The sequence below is a fragment of the Hyposmocoma kahamanoa genome, unplaced genomic scaffold (assembly GCF_003589595.1).
Source record: "Hyposmocoma kahamanoa isolate Upper Pololo Valley unplaced genomic scaffold, ASM358959v1 192, whole genome shotgun sequence".
NCBI classification, from domain to species: domain Eukaryota; kingdom Metazoa; phylum Arthropoda; class Insecta; order Lepidoptera; family Cosmopterigidae; genus Hyposmocoma; species Hyposmocoma kahamanoa.
Genome location: NW_020653719.1, coordinates 13,481,197 through 13,493,312, shown reverse-complemented (window position 1 = coordinate 13,493,312; position 12,116 = coordinate 13,481,197). Strand labels below are relative to the sequence as shown.

At 38.8% G+C, this 12,116-nt stretch overlaps 1 protein-coding gene across 1 annotated transcript in view; it reads right to left on the bottom strand.

Annotated features, from left to right (window-relative positions):
• The window catches only part of LOC113226697 (hemicentin-1-like), a 160,788-nt gene that overhangs the window by 130,777 nt on the left and 17,895 nt on the right, over positions 1–12,116 (bottom strand). The window lies entirely within an intron of this gene.

Here is a 12,116-nt window from a genome sequence, read left to right as displayed (position 1 = left end):
ATACCTAGGACCAAAGTGCGGATGACCTCGAAACACCAGGTCAAGAGTAGGATAACCTTTGCCTGATCTTTCTTTATCTGAAGATCTATTCGCGTATATTTCTTTTTTGAAACAAGCGAACATTTCAAGAATTTTACAGGACCCATGGTCAGCCGAGACTGTGAGCAGATATATGTGACTTACATTCGAACAATCGCGAAAACCTAAGCACCTAAAGTTCCAAATCCCTTTCGAACATTACTCCAGAATCAGGTCTCCTAAAAGACGCACTTTATTACGCAATATATCGTACTAAATTTACTTCCAGCAAGATAATCTTGTTATAGATTATCCTCAGAGAAACAAGAACGAAACTTTCTCCGTCGAAATTACAGATATTTCCCTACTGGGACTTCGACACGAATAACAGTATGAATAAATTTGTTTCCTAATATTTATTCATAATGATTTCATTTAAACATATTTATGTGGTCCGTGATTCAAGCGGCCCAGAAGTGCTAGTTGATCTGCTATAAAGTAAAGTCCATTTTAAATGTGCAATTGAATCATTGACTTACAAATAAATGGACGACGGGTCTAATACAAAAACCACGAAAAAAATGTCCCAAGTCGACCTATTTAAACGTAGTGACATTTAAAGGAATATGAAAAAGCTAAAACGTTGGATTTAAATTGTAATGTCATCGCAGTGCTGTCTAATTTTGCTTGCTTCGCTGTCAGTCGAACAAACGAAGACTAAAGCGTGAATGACGCTCTGTATACGATTTTAACGCCCTATAAGTTCGGACACTTTTTAGCGCAGACCCGACGTCCATATAATTGTAAGTCAATGAATTGAATGAATAATTTTATTTATGCATTCTTTTGTGCAATGTTGTGGCAGCACAGTTACTTGTGAAAGAGTCCGTCCAAATACTTCCAGCTTACCTATTTCTGCTACGGCAGATTTCTCGCTCTCATCCGCTCCGTATTCGGAACCTGGACCCCGATTCAGAATTATTCGATATTTTAACCGAAAAAAAGAAAATTCTTTTATATACATTTTTAAGACTTTGATGGCCTAAAATATAGGAATGCGTTAGTCTTGCATTAAAATAAATTAATAAAATTGAACAAAATCCAGACTTTATTTGTTATATATTAATAATAAATGATTTCCATATAAACTTTTATTCGATAACTGTGATCTGAATAACGTTTGTAGCCTTTGCCGGTCGAGATGCTCCAGTAATCCATACGGGTGTGACGTCATTTCGGTTCGGTTTCGAATACGATAGTTTGACGTTCGATTCGGGAGTTGTGAATAAAAAAAGAAATCGTGCGATATCAAATCGAATCGGTCGAGTAACTGAGTTATCGTAAGGTTCTGAATTGACCCCCTGGTCGGTTAGTATTAGACGTTATTGAGTTCAGTGAACGACACTTTCAGCTTTTTATTTTGGACCTTATCGTAAGTGACATTAAGTCGAATTGAGATCCTTAGTTCTTAGTAGCAGTAGAGGTCCTTGTGCAATTAAGCGGTAATGTGAGCATTACTACGTTCCAATTTTGAAGGGTAAGGGTGCTGGTGAAATTACAGGCACTTGAGATTTGTCAACTTATGTCTCAGGGTGACGGGCGCTGTGACAATGCCCCTTAGATATTTGCGAGTTAAAGGTCTGAGTGACACAGCAACTGTTATAGTTAGGCGTGTCGCCTATAGACATGAGCGCCGATAACAGACCAACCGGCGGCGGCGCGCCGACAAAAAAGTGTCAGCGGCGGCGGCGTTTCGGCGGCGCGAAAACGAGTTTGTACCTCGGTGTTTGTTTATACAAAAACCGTTAAGCAGATACTTTTTCAAAGGAAAAAATAAAATAACGTATTTTCTATACTAATCAAATTTCTATCAGTTCGATCAGGCGCTCCGATCGTACACACGCGCACGCTTTCATTTTGTGTATGCGCGGTGAAAATGGCGACGCCAGAAATTGGAAATTATTTTTTTAAACAAAACATCTTTAAATATAAAGTCACTAACTAAGTTTTGTCGCCTACCTATGTCACCTCTGCTGAGGCCGGACGGCACGCTGGCCTATACTGCAGAAGACAAGGCAAATCTTTTTGCCTCACTCTTTGCAAGGAGTTTGCGTCTCGATCTCATCTTACCTCAGACTGGCTGCATTAAGGCTCACGCGATGCGCTACCCCCACCTACACAGCTCTTAAAGGATAGGATAAACCTACCGCAATATGGCGGCTATCTGGTTTCGCAAATTAGAAAAGCATTCAGTTTAAATACAAGTTTGTATAAATAAAAGTTATTATTCTGCATTGCTAAATAAATACCCTCCGCACTACCAACAAAAACATCTCAAATAAAATGCAGTAATACACCGCAAATCCTGCACTTAAAAAGCACTAATGAAATTTTTGGTGTACTTGAATAAATATGATAATATTCCGTTTGAGTAGTTCTAACGTTTACCATGAAATTACTCCTTAAAGTATAGTTTATAAACATTTATATTCAGGGTAAACTTAAAAAACGCTACTTACGGTATGTTTTCAATAAATAAACACCGAAATCACCAGCCCAAACAATAACACTCACATGATTGTCGTGACGTATTTTTGAAGTTGTTTATTTTTTTTAAATGACAGACCCAGGCATTAAAAACTTTATGGTTTGCTAGAGTAGTTACCGAAATAGCAATTAATATTAGTTCTTTTACCTGTTATAACTTCGATATCCGATAAATCGGTATAAAATCATCACCGGCACCTCTAGGTGTGATATGCTTCCAGAGACGCATGAATCGCGCAATGCTCTGTGGCGGCATGCGTTCACGGCTGCATATATCGCGTGAACGGATATAACTTTGCGAAATCTAGACGTGAATAAAGCTAGCGGGCCAGATGGAATTCCAGCACTAGTCCTACGTAACTGTGCGCCTGAGTTGTCTCCTGTTCTCACACGCTTACGCCTGTACCGCCTTTCGCTTGAGACTGGTATAGTACCCAGGTCGTGAAAGCTTGCAAACGTGCAACCTGTGCCGAAAAAGGGAAGCAGAGCTTACTCTGTCAACCATAGACCTATCTCAGTCACTTGCATACTCTGCAAGACTATGGAACGTGTACTCAACAACCGTCTCTTGTCGTACCTTGAAGATAACGACCTCCTCAGTGATCGCCAGTATGGATTCCGACTAGGGCGACCTACTGGGGATCTTCCTATGTATGCCTATCACATATGGAACGAGGCTACTGAAAAGCAAGGTGAAGCACTTATAGTGTCTTTGGGTATTTCTAAAACCTTTGACAGGGTCTGGCACGCAAACCTTTTAAGTAAACTTCCCTTTTATGAGCTTCCAAATTTGCAATTGGATCTCGGATTTCTTGAGCGAACGTTCGATTCGAGAGGTCTTAGAAGGCTACTCTTCCGAACATATAGCGATAGATTCCTCAAGATTTCGTACTGTCTGCAACTATCTTTCTACTGCATATCAATGATATGTTAATTCCAGGTACCTTTGCATATGCCGATGACAACACAGTTGTAGATAGGTACTTGACCAATGCAAGGGTCAGTGGAGAGGAAATCCAAACTTGTCGGGAGTCCATGATTAGCCGTTTGGATTTGACACTCAAGTCAGTCTCCAATTGGGGCGATGCCAATCTTATCAAATTTAACGCTACCAAACGAAAGCGTATCTATTCTCCACAAAACGGAGTCCCTTTGAGCTGACTCCGACTTTTCGTCATATATCTCTACCGATAGCCGACTGTCTTCAGCTACTTGGTATGGTTCAGTCGTCCAATTTGTACTTCGGCAGATACGTTGAATCCATGGCCAAACATGCAGCAACGAAGCTTGGGGCCCTTTCCAGGGTGAAGCGTTACTTCACACTGGGACAGTTGCTTCAGCTGTACCAAGCACAAAGCCGGTCGTGCATGGAGTACTGCTGCCATCTTCAGGAGGGCTCTGCTACACGCCAACTGGCCACCTTGGATTCAATTGACAACCGTGCCAAGAAGCTTATAGGAGACTCGGAATCAGAGAAGGCGAAGCTGCAGAGCCTTGAACACCGCCGCAAAGTTAGCTGGCAACTTCGGTATCGGTATTTTACAGGATATATCACGGAGAGTGTGCAATGGAATTACACGATTTAAATCCGCTTTCCCCTTTCCATCACCAGGCGACTAGGCGTAGACTTGGGTTCCACCTGTATGTTGTGGATATTCCAAAGATTCGCACGAAGAGTTACGCTTCCACATTTATATGGCGACTATGGAGTGGAATTCGCTGCCTGCAGACTTGTTCCCTGAACGTTATAACTTGGGCCTTTTCATGGCGAAAATTCGTCCATCGTCGACCTCATCGTCACTTTCCATCAGGTGAAATGGAGGTCAAATGCGAAATTACATTTTATTAAAAAAAAAATAAGTTTTATCTTAGAAAAGTCATTTTTTGGCGTCGGATTTTCACATACACAATGTGGAAGCGTGCGCGTGCGTACGATCGGAGCGCCAGATCGAACTAAACGTCGCGCAGATTGCATTTGTCAGCGGCGACGGCTCGAGGAAAAACGCGGCAGCGGCGGCGCGCTGGCGCGGCGCTCATATCTAGTCGCTCACCACCAGGCGCACGCATTGTTTGTCCAAGTGCAAGTAGGTATCTTAAAAAAATGTTTCAATATTCGCAATTTTTGTCTTCAATCCCCTAATACTTTTAAAACAGTCTTCGTAGACAATAAATACAATTTAAAATTAAGTTACCTAGTTTAAAAGAAGCACGTTCCAAACAGTAGCCTAACGAGTTGCGGCATTCATAATTTGGTACCGTAGCAATTCGAAAGTTCCGATTTCAAAAGGACTCCCCGGACGAATGAGAATTGTGACTAAGTAAATTAATGGCCGGAATTACTTCCAGACTAACGCGTGCTGATGATAGGTTAGTATGCCATGGTTCCTAATTAAACGGGGGTAATTGACGGTTATTTTAACCGACTTCAATAAAAGGAGGAGGTTCTCAATTCGACTGTATGTTTTTTTTATATGTATGTTACGCCATAACTCCGGTATTTGTGAACCAATTTTCATGATTCTTTTTTTGTTGGAAAGAGGGTACCTCCATAGTGGTCCCATTTTTATTTTGAAGAAAATCATCCACCTCTAAGTGTCGCTGTTCACGCACGAAGATTCTTTTTTATAAATAGCGCCTACATTTTGATATAAGGAGCAATTAATAAAATAAAAAGAAAAAATTTTGCTATTCTCCAATTCAAGGCGTTTTTCTCTCTCAACATACTTTGAGTAGTGAGAACCGATTTTTATCATCTCCAGTGTCCCGTATAGTGGCGAGCTAAGGGATGAATCCGGGTTTTCACACTTTCCGGTAACCGATTTCAATAAAACTTGGTAATTAAATGTAATTCTACGTACTTTTGAGGTCGGTTTTTTTAGTACTATGTACCGAGATTATCCTTACAACGCTCCTAACGGTGATAACTCTGTGCGGCATCAAAAGAAAGCGGTTGTAAAATGCAGGAACGGGGTGGGGTTCGTCGCTATGGGAGGACGCCTGTACGTTTGGTCGAGTATTACGTATATGACAGTAATTGTTTCGGACGAATGTCGAATGAAGAACAAGAGTAGACCCCCAGGGTCTGTCGTCGTCGGCATGCGTACGAAATTCGCAGGAAGCCGTTATCGTAGTTAAACGTCAGTCGAAAATGCGAAAAATGCCTACTTGTGCCATTGGAAACTGCAAAAACACCACATCTGTCGTCATTTTGTATGAATTTCAAGAATTTGTAATACATTGCGGCTGTTACTTAGTGTGGTACACTTGTGGTACTTCTTTAGTAGGCTATGAGTAGGTATAATGCGTTCAGTTCCATGGTACGGCCGCTTCGTCATGTTTTTGGGCAAATTCTACTATTAGTGACGTTCACTTGATGCAATACAGTTCTCGATTCTGATCGATTTAGGAAACAAAGGGATGATAATTTATCAGACCTTAGAAAATGTAATAAAAACTTTCTATAGAGTTTGTTGTTGTTTTTTTTAGTAAAAAGTTGTTCTATTAATCAACAAATACCTGAAAAATCATTATTATGAATATGTGTTGCGTTCGCGTTTTCGATTTAATCAAACGCTTTAGTGCCGAAGGAGGTTTCCCATCACTAAATAGAGCTTATGACGTCATCGGAGGTACAAAAAATGTGACACGCTTGGTTTTCAAATAGATCGCGGTACTTGCGGTGTCTATTTAGATATATGTCTGTAAGTGACTCCCTAAGGCTCAATTTATATTGCGGCGGAACGGAGTGGAAGCGAATTTTTGTAACATAGCATAATGAACTTTATGATCAGTTGTGTAACGTACAAATTAGAAAAAAAATTTGCTTCCACTCCGTTCTGCCAAAGTGAGCCTAAGAGTCATTTAAAAAAGTTTGTTTATGATGTTAGTATAAATACAGTTCTGCGAAGTTGTTAGAATTGGACAAATAATTCCATATTTAATCTGCAGTGTAATATAAAATAATATAATTTGAATGTTACATAGTACATACATTAATTTCTTTTGTTCAGCCCTAACACACATATCCCACTTCAGCCCTCGTAGTATGCCGTAGTACGCCTCGATAAAGCTATTATATCTATATTTAGCTGTCAAATTCGAAATGACAAACCGGCATTTAAAAATTTTATCACAATACGGAACATGGCGAGTACCGTGTTGTCATATTTTTATGTCATCGCGGACGCCGGCGACAAATGACTGCAAAAGAGTAACACAGTGACAAACATGGCTGCAAGGTCACAGCTGATTTTAAAACATTTTCACAGTAATTTTATCAACGTAAAAATTAAGCACGACAAACGATATGAAAAGACATTTTCTGTTTCAAGGTTTTCGCAGCGATGATTAAACGACAAAGATATGCAATTTCATATGGTCGTCCTTGTTCTTCAAAATATATAACAATAGTTCATTACCAATTAAGCAAACCTAGATTTATCAACTGATTTATATATTGTTACGGGATGGTTTATCACACATATTCTACCATGCTATGGTCACTGTTTTACTCGCGGAAAACGTAAAAGCCGATTAAGAGATCTGATCCAGTGATAACACCCGCATTGCAATTCGCATCCATCTTGCGCCATTGGCCTTCTGCTTTCCTATAGAGGCTTAGTGTCGGACTGGCAGCCACACTATGGGAAGAAGTGAGTAAAAGCCTGGTCCTTAATACATTTAAAAAATTCGATGTTCTGCATTCAAACTGCTAAAAAACCGCGTTTGCGCCCCATTCTAAAGTCAACAAATTTTATTACAGCGCAGCGTGTAGTACAGGGTCAAGAGCACGTTAAGTTTGACACTTAAGATTGAAATCCAACTCTACTGTCCAAAGTCCTGTCAAGCTTGACGTGCTCTTGGCTGTACATCGTAGTAAAATTTTGGAAGGAAAAAAATATAACTTTTTCCATTTGTTTCGTTTTTTATTTTTACTCACGGGCATTGTTTACAATTTCTGACCTATACGTATTTTTTTTTCCAAAATATACTATTTTAAGACACTAATTTGAATATTTTATCATTTCGCAGCTTATACACATTGTTATGATTTTTTCAAAAATTTGCAAGTTATTTGGTGACGTCTTCAATGACTATACAAATGTTAACTTTTGAGGCAGGGAATATTTTAAAAAGTAATTTGATGAATTTATCGTTCCCCTAACGAACAATAAAACGGCCTCGTGAACTTCCGGAACTATAATATTTCGTAATTTTACCAAACAATTCAAACCATTTGAAATCGTTGACATAAGTGACACTCTGCTTTGCGACTCTCGTCCAAAGAGACTGCCACAGGTGATAGTAGGCGGCGTCTAGAGCCGCCACACCCACGGAGTGAAGAAACCGATCATAAAAAGAAAAATGAAGCTATTGAACAAAATCACTAAAAACTTTATAACGATTAAAAGGCTCTGCTTGATAACCACTCTTAAATACACGTACACACACACTCTCTCTCTCTCTCTCACACACACACACAAACACACACACATACACACACACACACACACACACACACACACACACACACAGACTTACTATATAGTAATAAAAGACCAACAAATGTCGGTTTGTTTGAAAAAACAAATATACGCGATTTAAATACGGAAAAATAGTTTCATTTCCTATGAAAATTATATATTTTTTAAATTACCTGAAATTTCTATACTGACCAAAGTCCTTATTGCAAATTTACTCTGAAAATTCAAGTTGATCACTTATCCTTTCAACCGAATCAATTTGTTTTGTTTTAAACAAAGTTACATTAAGACACTAACATTGTTTAGACAATCATAGATACATCTTAGGTTTTCTGTATATCTATCAAACAAAAAATTTTCTTTCATCGTTTTCTTATATTCGATATTTCTCATATAGCAAAGTTTAAAATAACAAACCACCTCCGAGCGAGGTCTAAAGAGAAGTATTTCAAATCACACAGGACATTCTACGATCGCACGAACTTTGTTATCTAAACCAACAGAAATCTTCAGTGTCTGTGGAAAGTTTTTCCATTCGGACTCTACCGACTGCCATAAATTAAAAAACGCAAAAATAAAAGTAATTTCTCAAGCGAAGGAATGTAATTTTATACCTTTCTCTTTCTATAACATTCGTTTCGGAGTGGAAGCGTTCAGGAAACTAATTCCACGCGATATTATTGAAAATGTTCGTATCAAACGATTGTTCGAACATTAGAAATTGAATTCTGAGAGTTTTTATTTGTAATGAAATACAAACGGGTATCTTTTATCTTTTTTTCAGTGCGGTCGGCCTTCCGATTCAATTTCTCCCAATGATTAATCTGAATATTGGATTGCAGAGTTTCATTTTAGAAAGATCTTTTAAATTCGTACATAAAACAAAGACGAGGAAAATTAATCTACTTATTTGTTTGGTAGCTGATCCATACTTTTAAAGCTTTATACGGTGTGATAATTTCTAGTTAAATTCAGCAGTAGAACTCCTTATGAAAGAATTCCTCTAGGGAAATACTGTCACCTCACTAATTTCTGCTGTCAAACAGTCACCATTACTGTATTCCAGTTTTAAAGGGTAAGGGCGCGTTCCCACTATGTCGTGACGACAGATTGTCGTGCAGTTTACAGTGTTGTGGCTTGTATATTTAAATGAAGTTATTCACATATAGCACGACACGATTAATTGTCGTTCACGATTTTTTATAGCACGTTACAACGACAAACTGTCGTCACAGTGGGAACAGCTAGTCACGACAGTCGTTCAACGATAAAAAATCATCCACGACAGATAGTCGTGATATGGGAACAGGCTAGACACGACAGTCGTCCAACGATAATAAAACGTGACGACATAGTGGCAACGCGCCCTAAGAGCGATGCCACACGACGCGTTGCATCGGCGTTGCGTTGCCTAAGCGGTGACGTTGCTTTGTACTACGTATAAATAAGAAATGCATGCCACATAGTGAATTGAAACAGCGCGAATCAGACAAGAGGCCAGAGGGGTGCTGCGATGCGTAAGTTAGCGTAACGTTGTGACACAGTATTGCTCGTGTGGCGCTCGGTGCGTTGATATCACTTAACGCACCGTCACCATTAAGACTTGTGTAGCACCGCTCTAAGGGTGCTGGTGAAATTACAAATACTCGGGGTTTGTCTATTAAGGTCTATCTATAAAGTCAATCTTTGCAATTTAAAACTTTGAGTGGCACAGCAACTGTTATGGATAGACTGTCGCTTACAACCAGGAGCGCAACTTATTCGATCTAACACTTGATATTGTCAGTAACTATAGTGTAAACACAGGTACCACTTTATGGCTCCCTAATTTATTTATATAGTTATTGTCTGTGGTCCAGCACTATTGTCTATACTTTCTGTCAAAGAATTGTACTTATTATCTGGAAATCCGTAACACAGCCGTTACTTTTCCAACCACACTTCCGTTCAAATAAACATTAGTTTTCTCACATAAAAATCATCAGATATAATGAATAATACTCTGTTCGCATTCAATAAGAAAGATATTATAATTGCTCGGAAATAAATCCTTTTTGCACTTTTAAACCTTTTATTCATTATCGAATAAAGGGAGTTTCAGTCGGTTATAAAACATTTCGTCGTTGGCAACAGATTTTAGATTTGCGGGTAGGTGTACATAGAATGGGAGATCGACAAATCGCAGGTCTCAGAAGTTCAGTACAGCGAACAACGGATTTTAGTCTCCTGCGCATAGTTTGATATTTTTTCAAATAATATTATCATAGATACTCACTGTTTATCCCTTTATGTCATTGACTTACAAATAAATGGACGACGGGTCTAATACAAAAACCACGAAAAAAATGTCCCAAGTCAACCTATTCGAAATTTAAATTGTTATGTCATCGCAGTATCGCGCTGTCCGTAGAACAAATGAAGACTAAAGCGGAGTGTCGCGCTCTGTATACGATTTTAGCGCCTTACAAGTGCGGACACTTTTCATCGCGGACCCGACGTCCATATAATTGTAAGTCAATGCTTTATGTAATATTTATACATCGAGTATATAACCAGAAATAGAGACGAAATGTCATTTAATTTGTTTGAAAACTATTCTGCCATATCATAACTGTGACAACTGCGCTCCGATTGGCTGGCCCGAGTTCGAAACAATTGACGGGTGTCATCAATGGGTGTCGTCAACTGTTTCACTTCAAATCGACCAGTTAATTTGAGCTTTGCTATAATGGACGAAAATTGCAAAATTACATTTAATATTGAATTACCGATGAAACGTGATGATTCCGTTTGTTTTGGAATAAGATGTTTTGCTGTTTTTCTCACACTATCGAATAGAACAGCACGGCATTGTTAGAGATATTATCTTTATTACAATAAATACAGAATATTTTGTGGAATATACGGAGACGTACACACAGGTCAGTAGTTGGCCTGTCTATGTTTCAGTGCAAACGAGAGTTGATATTTATAAGAGCTGTATCGCTAATGTGTTACCAGGAATATATGGCCCTTATTTCGTATCTATTTCTGGTTATATACTCGATGTATTTATAAAACGGAGTGACATTAAGACGACGTTTACAAAGCGAGGTATCTACAAAAAGCGCGTTTGATGTATAACTCCGTTTTGACAATTATTGTTTGAAATGGAACGGTATACTGATTTGTTATTTCTAATGGCGTTAACATTGATTCGCTAGGTAGTTGTAGAAACCGCTACCTCCAGGCGCGGTTTCCCCTGATGGACATCCTGTCGCGCGCCCCGGCCAGGCGAGGGAAGCTGCGCTACCGAACGACAACATCCAATGTTGCAATATTAGCGCATCTACATGACAGGTTAGCCAACTGTGGCGTTTTTACGCGGGAGAGAAAATCGTCAGTTGATACTTTTTTATTTTTGAATGACGGTGGAGTGCCTGCCTGCGCTCTATTTAAAACCTCGGGAATTGTAACATTATATCCGTTAAAATTGATATACAATTACGCTATATTTCTGCAGATGTATGTATATATTTGGAAGTTAAATTTATGTATATGGAATAAAGTGATTATTATTCCCACAATGGAAGATATTTGTCGGAGAAGTTATGGAAAATGATAGCTCCGTAAATGCCCCTGCAGAGCTTCTCCCGTCATATAAATAATATGAAATACATAAATATGTGGATAGAATTTTCTCATAATTTAACGAATTTAATAATTTTCTTACAGTCATGCATACATACCAGTGGCGGAGGCGTGAAAATTATCTTTAGTGAAGCCGAAGCAATGCAAAACACACTTGCCTTAACAAGTGGCGCCTTGCCGACAATTAAACACAACACTTAATAGCACACAAGAAACTAGTATACTCTATTTCACTGGTTAATTATTCTACACATAACATTGAGCACAAAATTTAGTAAATATTTAAAATATTTGATAATATATGGAAAATTTTAGGCCAACCGGTGGGACTCTAGTTACATGGACGCCTCGCCACAAATACATACTATCACACTATCTCCCACTAGGGTAGGCAGAGATCTCTTTACTCTCTATGGTCCTAACAAACCTCTTTCACCT